Source organism: Malaclemys terrapin, chromosome 3 (assembly GCF_027887155.1).
Source record: "Malaclemys terrapin pileata isolate rMalTer1 chromosome 3, rMalTer1.hap1, whole genome shotgun sequence".
Taxonomy (NCBI): Eukaryota; Metazoa; Chordata; order Testudines; family Emydidae; genus Malaclemys; species Malaclemys terrapin.
In genome coordinates, this window is record NC_071507.1 from 9,921,515 (window position 1) to 9,940,099 (window position 18,585).

The 18,585-nt window shown below is 41.5% G+C and overlaps 1 protein-coding gene across 5 annotated transcripts in view; it reads left to right on the plus strand.

Annotated features, from left to right (window-relative positions):
• The window catches only part of PLCB4 (phospholipase C beta 4), a 322,471-nt gene that overhangs the window by 111,153 nt on the left and 192,733 nt on the right, over window positions 1–18,585 (plus strand). For all 5 annotated transcript variants that reach the window (XM_054022802.1, XM_054022803.1, XM_054022801.1 and 2 more), the window contains exon 3: window positions 7,730–7,799. The gene's annotated coding sequence lies outside the window, so the exon portion shown is untranslated. The remainder of the gene's footprint in view (window positions 1–7,729; window positions 7,800–18,585) is intronic.

Here is an 18,585-nt window from a genome sequence, read left to right on the forward strand (position 1 = left end):
ACATTTTTAGAAGGTCTTTCTAAAAGTCTATAATATATAACTAAACTATTGTTGTATGTAAAGTAAATAAGGTTTTTAAAATGTTTAAGAAGCTTCATTTAAAATTAAATTAAAATGCAGAGTCCCCCGGACCGGTGGCCAGGACCCAGGCAGTGAGTGCCACTGAAAATCAGCTTGCGTGCCGCCTTTGGCGCACGTGCCATAGGTTGCCTACCCCGATCTAGAAAGTAGCTGTTGTGTGAAGAATACAAACTTCTCATGTTACTGGTTAGGATGAAATTGCATGTTGAATTTAAATACTAGGCTATAAATTCTGACCCCATTGAAGTCAATGGGAGTTTTGCTATTGACTTTAGTTAAGCCAGAATTTCACCCTAGAGATTTAACAGTAAACTAGCCTTTGAACCAGGAGTTTGTACATCACTTCTGGACCAATAGCAATAAATCTGAGCCATGCCAAGGGACCAGTGGGAATTGCAAGATCCAATATCCAGCAAATGGCTAGGATTTTTAGATTTCCATCGGCACACCATATTCATCTCTAGTCTTGGCAGGTAGCCAGATACTCGACAATAAAATGTAGTTGTTTTAAATACCATCTTTCGTCTTCACTTCAATTTGGACATGATTTTTTATAACTGCTGTTGTGAAATTAGAAATTGATTCTTTTACTGCTAGAAGGCATCTTGAAATCCCAGTTTTTACATGCTATAAGGCAGTGGTCTCCAAAGTGGGGTGCGCAAGAGGATCCTTTGGGGTGCGCGGCAGGAGGAGCGCTGCCGGAGCAGCATTGCTTCGGCAGTTTGGGCGTGTTCGGGAGTCCGAGCGCTTTTTTTTTTGCTTGGGGCGGCAAAAATGGTAGAACCGGTCCTGCGGCGCAGCAGGGGGTGTGTGCTCAAAATTTTTTTACTGATAGGGGTGCGCGATCAAAAAAGTTTGGAGACCACTGCTATAAGGCATTAATCCCTACCTCCAGCAGTTTGTGAAATGACAGCTGCTAACAGCATATTACAACTAAAGTGTGTGTGGGATGGAGGGAGAGAGGGATAAGATGGTTTAAAAAGATATGATTTAAAGTCCAGTATATTATAACTTCTCCTGGCTAGAAACACTTCGGCCATATGAAAACTCTCAGGATCTGTAAGAATTTTTCAAGAATGTGTTTTAAAAAAAAAATAAAAAATCCAGTACCAGCACAGCTATGATTAATGGTGTTTTTTGTATTAATCTTCCAAAATAGTCAATCATCCCAATATTGTATTTCACACCATTACAGAAATCGCCTTATTGCTCTGCCTGGAATTTTGCTGCAGCCTTTCCACTGAAAAATTCCTCCAGTAGTTTGCTTAGTAACACTATATTTCCGTTTGCAGCATACTGTACAGCTGACAAGTTACAGTGGAGACCATGGACAGATTTTAATGTTGTCTTTGGTGGTTCAGAAACCTAAGCATCTCTCCATTTACTTTCTCTGTTTATTTTCTTTTATAATTTAATACTCAAGTATTCAGAAAGAGGTAGGAAATGCGTGTTTACAATCATTCCTACTCAATTGATAGCACCGTCATTCATTTGTAAATGAGAAGATCCTGGATATGTATCTAAACATTTCTTTGTCTGAGGTCTCAGGAGTGAAATTCACTGAGTACAGAGGAACAGGAGTACTTGTGGCACCTTAGAGACTAACAAATTTATTTGAGCATTAAGCCTTTGTGGGCAAAAACCCACTTCATCGGATGCATGCAGTGGAAAATACAGTAGGAAGATATATATATATATATATATATATATATATATATATATATATATATATACAGAGAACATGAAACAATGGGTGTTACCATACACACTATAACGAGAGTGATCAGTTAAGGTGAGTTTCAGAGTACAGAGGGTGTCACCTAATGCTAACTCTAACCCTGTTCAGGGAGATCGAAGGGAGAAGTTGCCAAGCAGTTGAACCTCTACTCGCCCTGCTGTGTGGCTCCAAATTTTAGGATGGCAGTTGGAGACAGGCTGGTGTGGGGGGAAGTGCCTTGTTGAAATCGAGTGTCCCTACATATGGTGTGGGGATATGTGTGTGACGAGGGACTATCTGTTATTCTATTCTGTAGGCTTGATTAGTCACTATGGAAGGTGGCCTGTCCTCAGGTTGAAATATGGATGAATTGCATTCAGCCCAACCCCTGCTTATTTGTCTTGGTTCTTAGTCCTTCTGTCCATTTACTTAGGCATTGTGCAGGAACTTACAGCTGTATGCAGAAAGCTTGCAGTATAAACTGAAATAACTATGCCATGCAGTACTTGGCATCTCAGTTATTAATCTTGTCTGACAATTTTTGTCCTCAGTTAAACCAGCAAGGTTTTTTTAATTGAACGATACCATTAACACGTTTTTGCACAATTCCTACTATATAGACTTTCAAAATGCTTAATATATATATCAATAATCCATATCTGATATTAAATGCTTAAATGCATAATAATGAAATTTACAAACAGACATAAATTTCTACCAATTAGCAAATAATTAGTATGTACAGTAGTAGTTTGTAAGGCCCAAAAAAGAGTTCCATGATCACAAACCATTCCTTACATTATTTCAGTACTGGCATGTGTATTAGAATCAGCAGCATTCAGCATACCATTATATACATTAGTGAAGTTTTGTAGATGCTTAAACTTAAAATCCCTAAGAACATAAGAACATAAAAGAGGCCGTCCCGGGTCAGACCAAAGGTCCATCTAGCCCAGTATCCTGTCTACCGACAGTGGCCAATGCCAGGTGCCCCAGAGGGAATGAACAGAACGGGTGATCATCAAATGATCTCTCTCCTGCCATCCATCTCCACCCTCTGACAGACAGATGCTAGGGACACCATTCCTTACCCATCCTGGCTAATAGCCATTAATGGACTTAACCACCATGAATTTATCCAGTTTGCTTTTAAACTCTGTTATAGTCCTAGCCTTCACAACCTCCTCAGGTAAGGAGTTCCACAAGTTGACTGTGCGCTGCATGAAGAAGAACTTCCTTTTATTTGTTTTAAACCTGCTGCCTATTAATTTCATTTGATGACCCCTAGTGCTTGTATTATGGGAATAAGTAAATAACTTTTCCTTATCCACTTTCTCCACATCACTCATGATTTTATATACCTCTATCATATCCCCCCTTAGTCTCCTCTTTTCCAAGCTGAAGAGTCCTAGCCTCTTTAATCTCTCCTCATATGGGACCCGTTCCAAACCCTTAATCATTTTAGTTGCCCTTTTCTGAACCTTTTCTAGTGCCAGTATATCTTTTTTGAGATGAGGAGACCACATCTGTACGCAGTATTCGAGATGAGGGCGTACCATCGATTTATATAAGGGCAATAATATATTCAGTCTTATTCTCTATCCCCTTTTTAATGATTCCTAACATCCTGTTTGCTTTTTTGACCGCCTCTGCACACTGCGTGGACATTTTCAGAGAACTATCCACGATGACTCCAAGATCTTTTTCCTGACTTGTTGTAGCTAAATTAGCCCCCATCATATTGTATGTATAGTTGGGGTTATTTTTTCCAATGTGCATTACTTTACATTTATCCACATTAAATTTCATTTGCCATTTTGATGCCCAATCACTTAGTTTTGTGAGATCTTTTTGAAGTTCTTCACAGTCTGCTTTGGTCTTAACTATCTTTAGCAGTTTAGTATTATCTGCAAACTTTGCCACCTCACTGTTTACCCCTTTCTCCAGATCATTTATGAATAAGTTGAATAGGATCGGTCTGAGGACTGACCCTTGGGGAACACCACTAGTTACCCCTCTCCATTCTGAGAATTTACCATTAATTCCTACCTTTTGTTTCGTCTTTTAACCAGTTCTCAATCCATGAAAGGACCTTCCCTTTTATCCCATGGCAGCTTAATTTACATAAGAGCCTTTGGTGAGGGACCTTGTTAAAGGCTTTCTGGAAATCTAAGTACACTGTGTCCACTGGATCCGCCTTGTCCACATGTTTGTTGACCCCTTCAAAGAATTCTAATAGATTAGTAAGACACGATTTCCCTTTACAGAAACCATGTTGACTATTGCTCAACAGTTTGTTTTTCTATGTGTCGGACAATTTTATTCTTAACTATTGTTTCGACTAATTTGCCCGGTACAGATGTTAGACTTACTGGTCTGTAATTGCCGGGATCACCTCTAGAGCTCTTTTTGAATATTGGTGTTACATTAGCGAACTTCCAGTCATTGGGTACAGAAGCCGATTTAAAGGACAGGTTACAAACCCTAGTTAATAGTTCTGCAACTTCACATTTGAGTTCTTTCAGAACTCTTGGGTGAATGCCATCTGGTCCCGGTGACTTGTTAATGTTAGGTTTATCAATGAATTCTAAAACCTCCTCTCGTAACACTTCAATCCGTGACAGTTCCTCAGATTTGTTACTTACAAAAGCCAGCTCAGGTTTGGGAATCTCCCTAACATCCTCAGCCGTGAAGACTGAAGCAAAGAATCCATTTAGTTTCTCCGCCATGACTTTATCGTCTTTAAGCACTCCTTTTGTATCTCGATCATCAAGGGGCCCCACTGGTTGTTTAGCAGGCTTCCTGCTTCTGATGTACTTAAAAAACATTTTGTTATTACCTTTGGAGTTTTGGGGTAGCCATTCTTCAAACTCCTCTTTGGCTTTTCATATTACATTCTTGCACTTAATTTGGCACTGTTTATGCTCCTTTCTATTTGCCTCACTAGGATTTGACTTCCACTTTTAAAAGGAAGTCTTTATCTCTCACTGCTTCTTTTACATGGTTGTTAAGCCACAGTGGCTCCTTTTTAGTTCTTTTACTGTGTTTCTTAATTTGGGGTATACATTGAAGTTGGACCTCTATTATGGTATCTTTAAACAGCGCCCATGCAGCTTGCAGGGATTTCACTTTAGTCACTGTACCTTTTAACTTCTGTTTAACTAACCCCCTCATTTTTGCATAGTTCCCCCTTTTGAAATTAAATGCCACAGTGTTGGGCTGTTGAGATGTTCTTCCCACCACAAGGATGTTGAATGCTATTGTATTATGGTCACTATTTCCAAGTGGTCCTGCTATAGTTACCTCTTGGACCAGCTCCTGCGCTCCACTCAGGACTAAATCTAGAGTTGCCTCTCCCCTTGTGGGTTCCCGTACCAGCTGCTCCATGAAGCAGTCATTTAAAGTATAGAGAAATTTTATCTCTGCATTTCGTCCTGAAGTGAAATGTTCCCAGTCAATATGGGGATAATTGAAATCCCCCACTATTATTGAGTTCTTAATTTTGATAGCCTCTCTAATTTCCCTTAGCATTTCATCATCACTATCACCGTCCTGGTCAGGTGGTTGATAATAGATCCCAAATGTTATATTCTTATTAGAGCATGAAATTTCTATCCATAGAGATTCTATGGAACATGTGGATTTGCTTAAGATTTTTACTTCATTTGATTGTACATTTTCTTTCACATATAGTGCCATTCCCCCCCCCCCCCCCCCCCGCACGACCTGTTCAGTCCTTCTGATATATTTTGTACCCTGGAATGATTGTGTCCCATTGATTGCTCTCAGTCCACCAGGTTTCTGTGATGCCTATTATATCAATATCCTCCTTTATCACAAGGCACTCTAGTTCACCCATCTTATTGTTTAGACTTCTAGCATTTGTGTACAAGAACGTTAAAAACTTGTCACTGTTTGTCTGCCCTTTTCTGATGTGTCAGATTCTTTTTTATGTGAATGTTTATCATCTGATCTGGCCGCTACTTTATCCTCTTCCATCCTCTGCTCCTGACTATAACCTGGAGATTCTCTATCAATAGACTCTCCCCTAAGAGAAGTCTCTGTCCGATCCACATGCTCCTCTGCAGCAGTCGGCTTTCCCCCATCTCCTAGTTTAAAAACTGCTCTACAACCTTTTTAATGTTTAGTGCCAGCAGTCTGGTTCCACTTTGGTTTAGGTGGAGCCCATCCTTCCTGTATAGGCTCCCTCCATTCTAGGAGTTTCCCCAGTTCCTAATGAATGTAATCCCCTCCTCTCTACACCATCGTCTCATCCACTCATTGAGACTCTGAAGCTCTGCCTGCCTACCTGGCTCTGCGCGTGGAACTGGGAGCATTTCTGAGAATGCCACCATAGAGGTCCTGGATTTCAGTCTCTTCCCTAGCAGTCTAAATTTGGCCTCCAGGACATCTCTCCTACCCTTCCCTATGTCATTGGTACCTACATGTACCACGACCCCCGGCTCCTCCCCAGCACTACACATAAGTCTGTCTAGATGCCTCAAGAGATCCGCAACCTTCGCACCAGGCAGGCAAGTCATCATATGGTTCTCCCGGTCATCACAAACCCAGCTATCTACATTTCTAATGATCGAATCTCCCCATACTAATACCTGCCTTTTCCTAGCAACTGGAGTTCCCTCCCTTGCGAAACTCCCTGTTAGCAGCCCCTGGTCGCAAAAAAGGAAGACAAATAAATTAAGTTTCACTGCAGCAGGCAGATGCCTGATACTAGTGGTCCACCATGGTTGGTTAAATCAATAACACACTTTTAATTTATGATGATGTAGTTAACCACAAGCACGCACACACTAAGTGCCGCAATTCCCATTTGCTGGCCACAAAACAGCCTCTTGGTTTATCTGGGCATCCGATTGCAATTAGCACCATATGGGCATGGCTAGACCTCCATATCACTCATTGTTAAAGTGAATTATTTAGAAGTATTGTTAAAAATGTGCTTATGTCCTGGGGCATAATGTATATAATATATGTCTTTTATGTTTTTATAACTCTTCAAAAATTATCATTTATATTGTCTACCTGCCCAGAAAGCTGGGGGGAGGGGGAAAGGTGGTTGCAGTTTTTTCTACTGAAAAGTTGGAGCTTAGTTTTTGTTTTCCAAGGGATGGGGAAATCAAGGCTTTGGAGCTGTGCTCCGGCTCCGCTCCAGCTCCAGGCAAAAACCTGCAACTCCACTGCTCCGGAGCTGCTCCGCGCTCCAGCTCCGGGTTCCGCTCCAAAGCCCTGGAAAAGATTACCCAAGATTTCCCCTCCTTTACTTCTCCTTACAGTCAGTGTACATTGCTAGGATCTTTCTTCCAGTGCCCCAAATTCTCAAGAGGCTGATTTTGCTGCCTCTAGAGCATGGGCAGATGTGGGTCGGATGTGGGTACCAATGATGCCAGCGTCTGTTACCGAAGGGTTGTTAGGTCCCTGATTGAGGAACCGTTTATTGGCATGGACAGACTTGCTAATTATTGTACAGTCCCTTTCCATAGGAAAAGTTAATTTTCATTTATGGGGGGAAATTCTCAGCACCGTTGTGATGAGGCAACTCCTACAATTAAAGTCAGCTAACATTTATTCTGGAAAGACTACAAATATGGCAGTGTTATTTAAGTGCTGCTTTCTGATCTTTATTAATTATTTAGGATGCTTTATTTATGTTGAAATCTATCCTGGCACAATGCAGTGGTAAATGGTGTGTGTGATCCATAGTTTCTATCGCTATCCGTTGTGATTTGTCTCTTTTCCATTAAGAGACATATAGCTAATACTTTCCCATGATTTAACAAAGGCATAACCAAAGCTTGTTTTTAAGTGTTTCTCTTGATACCATACATTTCTGGACTTTCAAAGGGATGTTTTTTCGATAGGAGATTTCAGTAGATGGCACCAGCCTTATTGATCTGTTTTATTATTTCACAGAAGGAAGACTTTCCCATCACATCTGTCTAATCCGTCCAGCTGTTTAACCAGCCAATCGAGAGCTACTTTGGTAAGTTACCTGCTTGTAGGCTAGCAATGATAACTGACTAGCAGTTGCAAATATAAAGTTAATGGTCTTTTTTTTTTTTGCTTTTTGTTTTATATAGAAGTTTAAGTTTATGGTTTGACATATCTTTTTCTTCTGGAATAATCATTGTGTACAGGTGAATATGTACTTGAAGATTGTATTGTATGGAGATTTTATGTAGAACTGAATGAAAGGATCAGTGAATTGAGACAGAGGCAGTTTCCAGGTAGTTAGGATTCAAATCATACAGAGCTTTATAAAACAATGCCAATAGCTTGAATTGCACCGGGAAGTGAATAGGTAGCTATTGCAGATATTATATATTCTCCATTGTTGATGCTGATGAGCAGGTGGGCAACTGCATTCTGCAGCAGCAGAAGTTAGAGTAGCTGGCCCGGCCAGACCTGAGGAAATCTCATGGCAGTAGTCAGAAGGTCAGGATGGTGTGGATGACCACCTTGGAGAGAGAGGTTTAATTAGGAAGCAGATGGAAAACCATGCTGGGCACCAGTGCTGCCTGTGGAGCCATTGAGGAACGAAAACCACTCTGTTTGCAAACTGCCGTAACAAAGGCAGGGCACGACCCCTCAATCAATAGGAATGCAACACAGCTAGGGCACCCCTCCAGCTTTCTCTCGGTTCATACTGACCTGAGTACCTGCCTTGTGAAAGCTGAGCTAACAAAAGCCCAGCCAAAACATCCATCTAGTTCTGGCTGAGACCAACAAACTCTGTACTTAAAGGGGTGGTTGCGATTTTATTAACCAGTGACCCCACAGTGAACATCATGGAACTACCAGGATGACAAACCCATGGGACTAATAAATGTAGACTACTTGGCCTGTGTCTGGAAGAGCTCTAATTGCCTAGTCTCTCTATGCCTGTCGCAACAGGAACCAGAAATTTCAAGCACCCAGACAGATCTTTGGTCTGCTGTGACCTTATCTCCTAGCAGCATTACTCAACCTGCTCAGTCACCTTCCAGTATCTATTGCAGGGGAACAGCTTCCTGCCCAGGAAAAGACTACCAGGACAAAGTGTAAATCCCATGTATTACCTCTAAGTGTCCCTAGCCAGGGAGAGAAGAAATCCAGGATATTAAAAAAGAATCAGCCACCTTTCCTGATGGTTCCCAAACCATACCTGGATCTCTCTCCACACGCTGAGTGGCCAGGTGCCCTATAAACCCAACCCACTCATGAAATTGTCTAGTTTGGTCCTGATTAATCTAATACAATTAGGAAGAGCCTCAGTAATCACCACTGCCCTCACACTCAGACACTCTTGCCCCCCGGAGATGCCCACTCTGCCTAAACATTATAGAATGGAATGATTAGTCCCATCAGAACCCTGGTCCGAATGGACCCACCTCCGCTGGCTCCAACAAATCTCTGACTCCTGTCGTGGTGGTGGCGATGGTCCTAAATATGGCTTTCTGCCACCTGTGTTTTGCTGGAGACTCCAAACAAAGCTGAAAGCTCTGGAAAAGAGGCATTGAAGGAGGGAAGCCAATAGAATAAGACCCCCTTCCCACACCCACAAAATTGTTGGCCTCACAAGTATCCCAGTACCAAATCCCTCTCATTTCACATCCCCAACGATGAATCTACCAGAAAATACCAACCCACTGTATTGCCTGTCTCCTCCTCTTTTCCACCCACGCCCTCCAAACAGTGCAAGTGATACTCTGCACTTAAATCAGGAATGGGGAGGGGTTGAAGAAATATATCCCTTTCCTGGAAATACAGCTGGGGCTGCGGTGCTTTGGGTGCAACAAACCGTTATTCTCACAGAAGTTGTGAATGGATGAATTACTTCCAAGAGATAAAGTAGCCAGCAATGGCCCAGCCACTGTGGAACAGCAGCCAAAGTCTTTCTTTGAATTCAGGTAGGATCTGATGAAATACACCCCTTCCAGAAACCAGGTGAATAGCAATGAATGAGGCTCTAGTGGAGCAGTGAACTTCACTGGAATCCAAGGGTGTTCTCCTTGTTTAAATGACAGAGAGCAGATGAGATGGGCAGTACTGCTTGAATACCCATGTGCTATTCATCTTTACTGAGTAGAAAACGCACCACTCCAGCCTGTCCATTCAGATTACCTCTCAGAATCATTGACATCGTAGGTGACTTATAATTTTGCTATAGCATTCTGAAGGTTAGAAAAATGCACGGATACCCAGGAATGCCAGAATAATGGGAAATGAAGGGAGGGTAATAAGAAAAAACATGTTGATTGCCATTTCAAGGCAAAATGTACACATTTGCATTCACGTTCTTAGTGGCACTTACGTTTTCCAATGTGATTGTGCTGCATTTCTGTGTATTGTAATATTCCAACATTTTGAATCAGTGGGACTTTGCATTTTGATGAGTTTCTAATAAATGACAATTATTAAATGTTGGTTTCAGTATTTCAAATGGCAATGTTAGAGCATAATCTGTAGCAGTGGGTTGCAGTTTCTCCTACACAAGTGACAATCAATAGCATCTGTCATATTAGTCCTTTATTATTATTAATCATTTGCTTTCATTAACACCCACAGTGCACTCCTGCTATTTGAACAAATAGGAATTCACGATCCTTGCCCTGGAGAGCCTGCAATCTAACTAGACATGTTCAAGATCACACATCAATCCATGTGATAGAACTAGGAAAAATTACAAGAATCCAAATGACCAGTGTTCTCTTCTAATCACTACCCCTCGCCTCTCTCCCCCCACTATACCATATTGCACTAATTAATATTCACTTACAATTTTTGTTCCTTTTCCAATACCTACACCTACTTCTGCTACTGCCAGAGTTATTTGGTTTTCATGTGGATCCACAGTTCTATGAATAACACTTTCAGAAGTACCTAAGTGAATTTAAATCTCACTGACTGACTTTCAATTTCAGTCATGTAAGAAGTTTTGAAAATTTTACTCTGTGACTATTTGGAAATCAAAAGAAGTGGTTTTTTCCCCCACATCTAGTAAAGATTTCTGACACCTCAGATTTTTCTCTTTCTCCTCTGAAGGCCATAACTATATAGCAGTTGAATAGACTAGATTTATCTCTATAATCTCTTAGAGATTGAAAACCTGAAATTGTTTGAATAACTCTTCTAACACTATCACCTTCAAAGATAGGACTTTAGTGAATATCTCCAATTTTGACATTGCCTCCCCATCAGAAGAGACTGGGTAGATGCGCAATAACCTATGCTAAGGTTGCAAACAAATTGCAGAAGCTCAGAAAAGCAGGGAGATATAAAGAACAAACTGCCATTCTCTATGGAGTTCTAAATTGTGTTGAAATAGGCAAGTCATAGCAAAGAGGAAAAAAAGGAGTCAGAAGCAAGATTACCATTGAAGAAAACTAGGCAGATATAATGCTTTCTGGAGCATTTTTTAGGTGCATAAGTAGATAAATGCTGCTTGTTATTACTGGCTTGTGTGTGTGTGTATGTGGTTCTTAGATCAGAATTTGGCCCTAATTATTTAAAATTCAGATTAGTCAAATAGAATCACTTCTGATAATTTTTAAAAATAGAAACTATTTCTAAGAAATAGAAATGTAAGGTGTATCTGAATCTGGTGCTATCCCTTTAACAATGTTTTGGGACCCAGGAGGACCAAATTTAAGAGACTGCGTATGCAGAGTAGGTTAGATAAATGTCTATCACGGAAGGTCTAGACCGTATTTGGTCCTGCCATGACGGCAGGGGACTGGACTCGATTACCTCTCGAGGTCCCTTCCAGTCCTAGAATCTATGAATAACCATTACTGAGGAGGAAGTAGCTGGTTTTGACATTTTTACACTCTCCAATTTGTTAACGTGACACCCCGTTTGAACATCCCCTGTGTTCAGATAGGCTTTTGTCACTGACAGCAGCACCTTCAAAGTGTAAAAACCTGCCAAGCAGACTGACTCCTTGCAGTAGGGGACTAGTAATCAAATACACAACATTGCATCACGGCTGAGACCTGTTTAGCAGAATATTTAGGTCCATTAAAATATTAGAAGCAATGACAGATATTTAAGGCTGATGTTATTACAAGAAGCCTTCGCATATGGGTTTATTGCTTACCTTGTTTAAAAGGTTTAATTTCAGCTGTTTTATGTCTGATGCTCGTTTGCTTGTTAACCACCACACTGTAAATTGAAGGCAATGAATGAACGCCGCCGTGACACATTATCAATGTTATAGCATGGATTGCCTACCAAGAGCTGTCAAAATGTTGATGCGGCCGGTGCCTTTGCTTAGGAAGACTGAATTTATCACCTTACTGTGAAATTTTTTTCCTTAACTTGAGGCTAGGACCTTGTGCCTCTTTTATAAATGGTCAGAGGTTTGGAAGATTTTTCTCTCTTCTCCCCCCACCCGCCCCTTTTTTTTCTCTCTAATGTGGAGTGGTTCATTGTTCTAAAGCAAAAACAGGTGTGCCATTTTCTTAAGGTGGTGGTTGGGAGATGCTACCTGGTAATGTAGTCTGTCTGTCTTTCTTTCTTTCTCTCTTTCTTTTCTTTCCACCCCCAGACCATGATATACTTAGCTTCAAGCAGTGATTGGGATTCTGGTTGCAGAGCCGGGGACGGCTAAGTACTTTACAAACGTCTCTAGGGGGAGAAGGAACCAATGTCTTGCTCCTTCCGGCTAACTACGGAATTACCAAGGCATCGGCTGCATCACAATTTCTTATAGCCAGAGGTAACAGCCACAGGAAAGGAAGGAAAGGTGGTTTAAAGTGGGCCAAATTTGCAGAGTTTGAGGCAAGCCTAAGGAGGCAGCTTATTTCTGTAGCTCTAATCTAATGTACCAAGTCACTTCTGGCTGCAGGTTTTGTACTCTTGACAAGTGTTGGAGACAGTGTGTTCCCATGGCTCGGATTCATGAGGCTATCATAAAAATAATGAGCACTTTTGGGGGAAAAAAAAGTGTATAGGTAGAAAGCGGGACAGTGGGCGAATTGCTGCCCATGGATACACACATGCAATTCCCCTGACATCAGTGTGGTTACAGGTGTATCTGAGGACAGACTGGCTCAGTACTGATAATTAGCTATGTTATTGTTTTCCCTTTTTGACCTGTGCGGCTAGTCCAAGTTTGGGGCCCTGTGGGTATTCTAGCAGGCGGTAGAAATTGGTGGGATTCAGGTATTTCTTTGATGCAGTTTTGCTTATTTACAAAGACTGTACGAAGTCCTGTGTCTCTAGGGTGACCTGATGTCCCGATATTTGGGGCTTTGTCTTATGAAGGCACCTGTTACCTCCTACGCCCTGTCCCGATTTTTCACACTTGCTATCTGGTGTGTCTCTGAACACAGAAAGAATCAAATAGCAGGAAACTGCTTCTTTAGCTCACAGCACCAAGAGCGTTTTTTTTTTTTTCCAGCCTCCATCCCCAACCCAAAAACATATCCCAAGGTTTCTTTCAGTGCTTTTCAGGCTGCCTTTCCCATTCCATCTGTTTTGTCTCACCTCCGTTTCTGTGTGATCTCTCTTCTCACACTCACACTCTTACCCAAAACAATACTTAGCCAAAAGCTCCGGGATAGGTTCACGTATTCCTGGTGGTTTTAGGGCTCGTCTATACTTAAAAGGCTGCAGCAGCACAGCTGCAGTGCTTCAGTGAAGACGCTACCCACACGGACGGAAGGGGTTCCCCCCACTGGTAGAGGTAATCCACTTTCCGGAGAGGTGCTAGCTAGGTTGACGGGAGAATTCTCACGTTGGCTTTGCGCTGTCTACCCCGGGTGTTAGGTCGGTGTAACTGCATTGCTGAGGTATGTGGATTTTTCACACTCCTGAGCGACGTAGTTACACCGACCTAATTTCCGAGTGTAGACGAGGCCGAAGACGGTGCTTATGTTTACACCTACGTTAAGTGAAGGGTGAGTTCACACTTACCAATCTCATAACCCATAATAACATGTCGCCCAGTTCATGGGCATGTTTACACTGAAAATAAACACTCATGACTGGCCCGGGTCAGCTGACTCCGGCTCGCGGAGTTTGGACTATGGGGCTGTTTAATTGTGGTGTAGATGTTTAGGCCCAAGCAGGAGCCCAAGCTCCGGGACCCTTCCCCCTTGCGGGAGGGTGGTGTTGTTCTAGGTGCTGTCTTTGTGCAGTTGTTGCCCTGTATGAGCAAAAAGGCTGGGATTGTGCATGGCACTTGTACACAAGTGACACGAGGGGAGAGACTACTTCCCTCCATTAAACACACTCTTACAAGGCTGGACACCAACCCAGTCCTTAGAATTGATATGTCAAACCTTTGCCTGTTAGCAGGAGAAATGCAGCAACACACACTCCCACTCTAGCCTATCTCCTGCATCTTGCTGGGGATGTGAGGTAAGCCCCTGTCTCCTCAGACAAACCAGTCCCACGTCCTGCTCCCTTTCTGCTCATTAAAGTTTGGGAGTGGCCATGCGAAGGACCTGAATTTTATTTTATATGCAAAGAACTTTGGCTAATACTTAATATTAATTGGGCCCCAGGTGGCCTCCAGCCCCACTCCCTGTGGTAGACCATGGAAGAGTTTGCAGGAACAAGGCCTCTGTATTTCATAAGAAACACATCTGTAGTTTATATTAACATTAATAAATGTGTGTTTGAATTTGTAATTTATGTGGATTTTTATTTCTCTGCAATTAAACCAATTTCATTATTAAAATGATCTTGGGAATCCTAGACAATCTCTTTAAAAGTACTCTGATAAACAAGTGGACCCATCAGTCGGATCAATTCATATAGCCCAGTGGCATCATGAAAATAGCAAGTTAATTAACCCCCACATCAAAGTCACATATGGCAGCCACTCAGCTATGTCTACCAACCAGCTCCTTAGCAGTGAGGAAGACAAGGTGAGCCTTGCAGTATGCCCTGAATTTTGTTAGCCAACAAAGTCTTACATACGCATAGGGCCTTGATCCCATAAACCTTGGTGATGTGAATAATAATTATTTTATTATATTGTAGTAGCCCCTAGGAGCCCCAGTCATGGAGCAGTACCTCACTGTGTTAGGCGCTGTACAAGCAGAACAAAATATGGTTCCAGCCTAAAATTCTTCTGATCTAAATAAACTGGCTTCAGTGGCATGATTTGTGCAAGTGAGCATGTGTAGGAGTGGCCCTGAGTAATTAAGGGCCTGATCCTGAGAAGTGCTAGTTGAAAGTGAGTGTGTGTGTCTTGCAGAATTGGCTCCTATGTTTCTTTGTGTACCTCTCCGTGCTGCTAAAAACAAATGAATCAGTGCAGCTAAAGTAAACACTACACTTGTATTACTAGATCTGCAGAAGAGCTCTGGGTAAGTTTGAAAGCTTCTCTCTCTCACCAACAGAAGTTGGTGCAATAAAAGGTATTTACTTTACCCACCTTGTCTTTCTAATATCCTGGGACCAACATGACTACAACAACAGTGCATACTACATCTCTGTATGTTATTAAAAATATCTACCCACTTTTCTTTTCTTTTCTTTTCTTTTCTTTTCTTTTCTTTTCTTTTCTTTTCTTTCACATCTCCTGAAAGAATTATGTGCCAATTTTATGCCAATTATCAATGGAAATTCATAACCGTCCCTGAATAAAATTCAATGATGGAAGTTTATTCAATATTACATACAATTTGCATCTATACAAATGTCAGAGACATCTAATTTTTAATGACAGGTTTCAGAGTAGCAGCCGTGTTAGTCTGTATCCTCAAAAAGAACAGGAGTACTTGTGGCACCAATTTGTTAGTCTCTAAGGTGCCACAAGTACTCCTGTTCTAATTTTTAATGTATAATCGTTTCTTTAAACTTGTCCTTAAGAAGGCAGATTAATTCACATTTATATGTTGTGTGTGTGTGTGTGTAAATATATTTTCATTATAGAAACCTAAGTCTGCTAGGCAGCTTGCCAAAAAAAAAAAAAGTTAATGACCTTTAGTCTATTTTTTTTGGTCCGTTACCCTCTCAGTTTAACTCAGCATGAAACACCCATTTGGGGATAGATTTATTTGCTAGGTAAAACATCTCTATTAGAGTAGATACCTTGACTCCAGAGCAGGGAGCTTAGTCATGGTGAGTGGCTGTGTTGGCATGGCAAAGGGAAAAAAGCATGATCCACCTGGTTGCACTCCCGTGAAGAGGGGTGTTCCCTGATGATGCCTGAAAGTAAGGATTAATAAACTCTTTATTGTTATCCGCAACTGGCTTCCTGAAATGATATAATGCTACACAAACTGATAATAGACTGTACTAATGCAAACCTCTTTCTTCTACCCCGCACTAAGGATCCTTTTGTTTTTCAAAGTTGGTATTATAGTCAAGGGAAGTTCAAATCTCTTGGCAGCAATGTATAGCTGGAAGATGTATGATAAAAGATCTTTTCCTGTACTTCTTTTGAGTTGATCTGGGATGACAGTACCTATTTCAGGCCAGCGGTCATTCTAAGCAGGTTTCCATGGAGATTAATGATGTCATAGAGGAACAACACCTGAATGCAGTTTCCTAAAAAGCAAGCCTAGGTTGTGTTATATTGGGGAAGTGAAGCCTGTGCCTGTCAGAAAAAGAAAAGGGGAGTCCCGACTTTCCTCTGTAGTGAAAATAATCTCTGAAAAATATTTTCTCACCAGACTAGAGTTTATTCGTCTGTGCTGAATATGTGATGCAGTACAGCTCATGCAGTGTGGTTGTTTTCATAGTTGATCTAAATGTTGTAAGTAATTATTTCAGACACGGGACTCTGTGTTACTAGCATCTCTCATCATCTGCTTTAGTTTTGATCAGTGTTCTTTTTCATGATACATTCCGTGTGGTCTCATATATTACCTTTATTGAGCCGTCTGGCTTTCGCTGCGTGCACTGAATTGACTTTTGTTAGGGATGATACCTAGGTTTTCCCTTAGGTGTATTTACAGTGTCATGAACATCAGAATTATAGAGTGGTTCACAATCTGCTCGCTATTCTAACGCTTAAGCTGCAATGGAGGTGAAAGAGCAGGAGGAGGTAAAACAGGTGAAATCAGAAAATTCAAGCACTGTACATTTAATACCGAATAACATGATCGGGAAGTTTTGACCTCAAAATGTGACCTATAAGTACCTGAAAACTGCTACAATTGTCTGCAAAGTTCTGTGTTAATTAAAAAAAAAAAACATCACTCCATCATGGAGAGATTACAAATAATGAATTGAATGTGTTAAAATGATACTGGTAGCAGTAAAGATAAGTACTATTAATGGCTGGGATTTTTGAAGGAACCTAAGGGAGTTAGGTGCCTAATTCCTGTTGAAATTCAGTGGGGTTGTTGATTTGTCCCTATACCAGATTGATTGGCAGTTCCCTGTCAGTCAAGCACAGGTATCCAGTTGTTGCCATGGATTTTGTGTCATTCACCTGAGAGAATGCACCCTCCTCCTCAGTTCATTCCACAACCAGAGGGTTGGTTTGTGTTGCTTGAAAGACTCTTCCAAAGATAAAGGTATCACAAATAAAAGTAAAAGTAAAGTTTGATTTGTGCCCCTCTCTGTTTTGGACAGGCAAGTATAGGAAAAAGGACTTTTAAAAATACATAAATAAAACCTGTATGGGTTTTTTTTTGTAATTTTTCAGTCGTCTTTGTGCTAGGCTTTATTTTCAGAATGTGCAAATTATTCTGTACTTTGCAGTTGTGCCTACAATCCCCAGCTGAATTTGGGGGCCACTTTATATACACTTAATAAGAGACAGGCCATGCCCCAAACAGTTTACAATCTAAATAGAAAAGACAGATAAAGATTAGCAGAACATAAGTATTTTCCCTAGTTTACAGATGGGGACTTGAGTCAGGAAGGCAGATTAATTGATTTACCTGTGGTCACACAGGTGGTCTCTGGCAGAGATAAGACTTGAACGCAGGTCTCCAGAGTCATAGTTAGGACCAGTTTCAGAGTAACAGCCGTGTTAGTCTGTATCCGCAAAAAGAAGAACAGGAGTACTTGTGGCACCTTAGAGACTAACAAATTTATTAGAGCATAAGCTTTCGTGGATCCGAAGAAGTGGGCTGTAGTCCACGAAAGCTTATGCTCTAATAAATTTGTTAGTCTCTAAGGTGCCACAAGTACTCCTGTTCTTCTTTTTATAGTTAGGACCTTGACCGCAAGACCATAGAAGGATGCTTTTGTGGGTCAGATATGGCTGAAATATCCACGTGATAAGATGATTTAATTTGCAGGATAAAGAAATGGAATTCTGCAAATTCGTAGCTCACGTGTGCAAAGGGGTGTACCAGCCCTTTAAGAATAAAGGGGGACAAGACTGCATTTCAGGGTGTTAGAATAAACAAAGGCTCAGAAAATGGCCTGGTAGGGGAAAAGAGGAAGGGGGCTTGGGGAAATAGGAGTTGGAGGAGGGAAGGAAAACCCCAGGACACTGTTTGTTTAAGGGCCCGGGATCAGGAGCCCTGTAATGTAGGGCTCTCCTGTCTTCCACTGGAATGGGTTACCTAGGGAGGTGGTGGAATCTCCTTCCTTAGAGGTTTTTAAGGTCAGGCTTGACAAAGCCCTGGCTGGGATGATTTAGTTGGGAATTGGTCCTGCTTTGAGCAGGGGGTTGGACTAGATGACCTCCTGAGGTCCCTTCCAACCCTGATATGCTATGATTCTATGATTCCAGCCAACTGGGAAGGAGCTCTTGTTACAGGGCACTATATAGACTGCCTTCTCCTTCAGAACAGGGGAGAGGTTGACAGGATAAGGAAGCCAGAGCCAAGCACCAGCCAAAAAAGGGCTGGGACTGGCAGCTTTGTGTG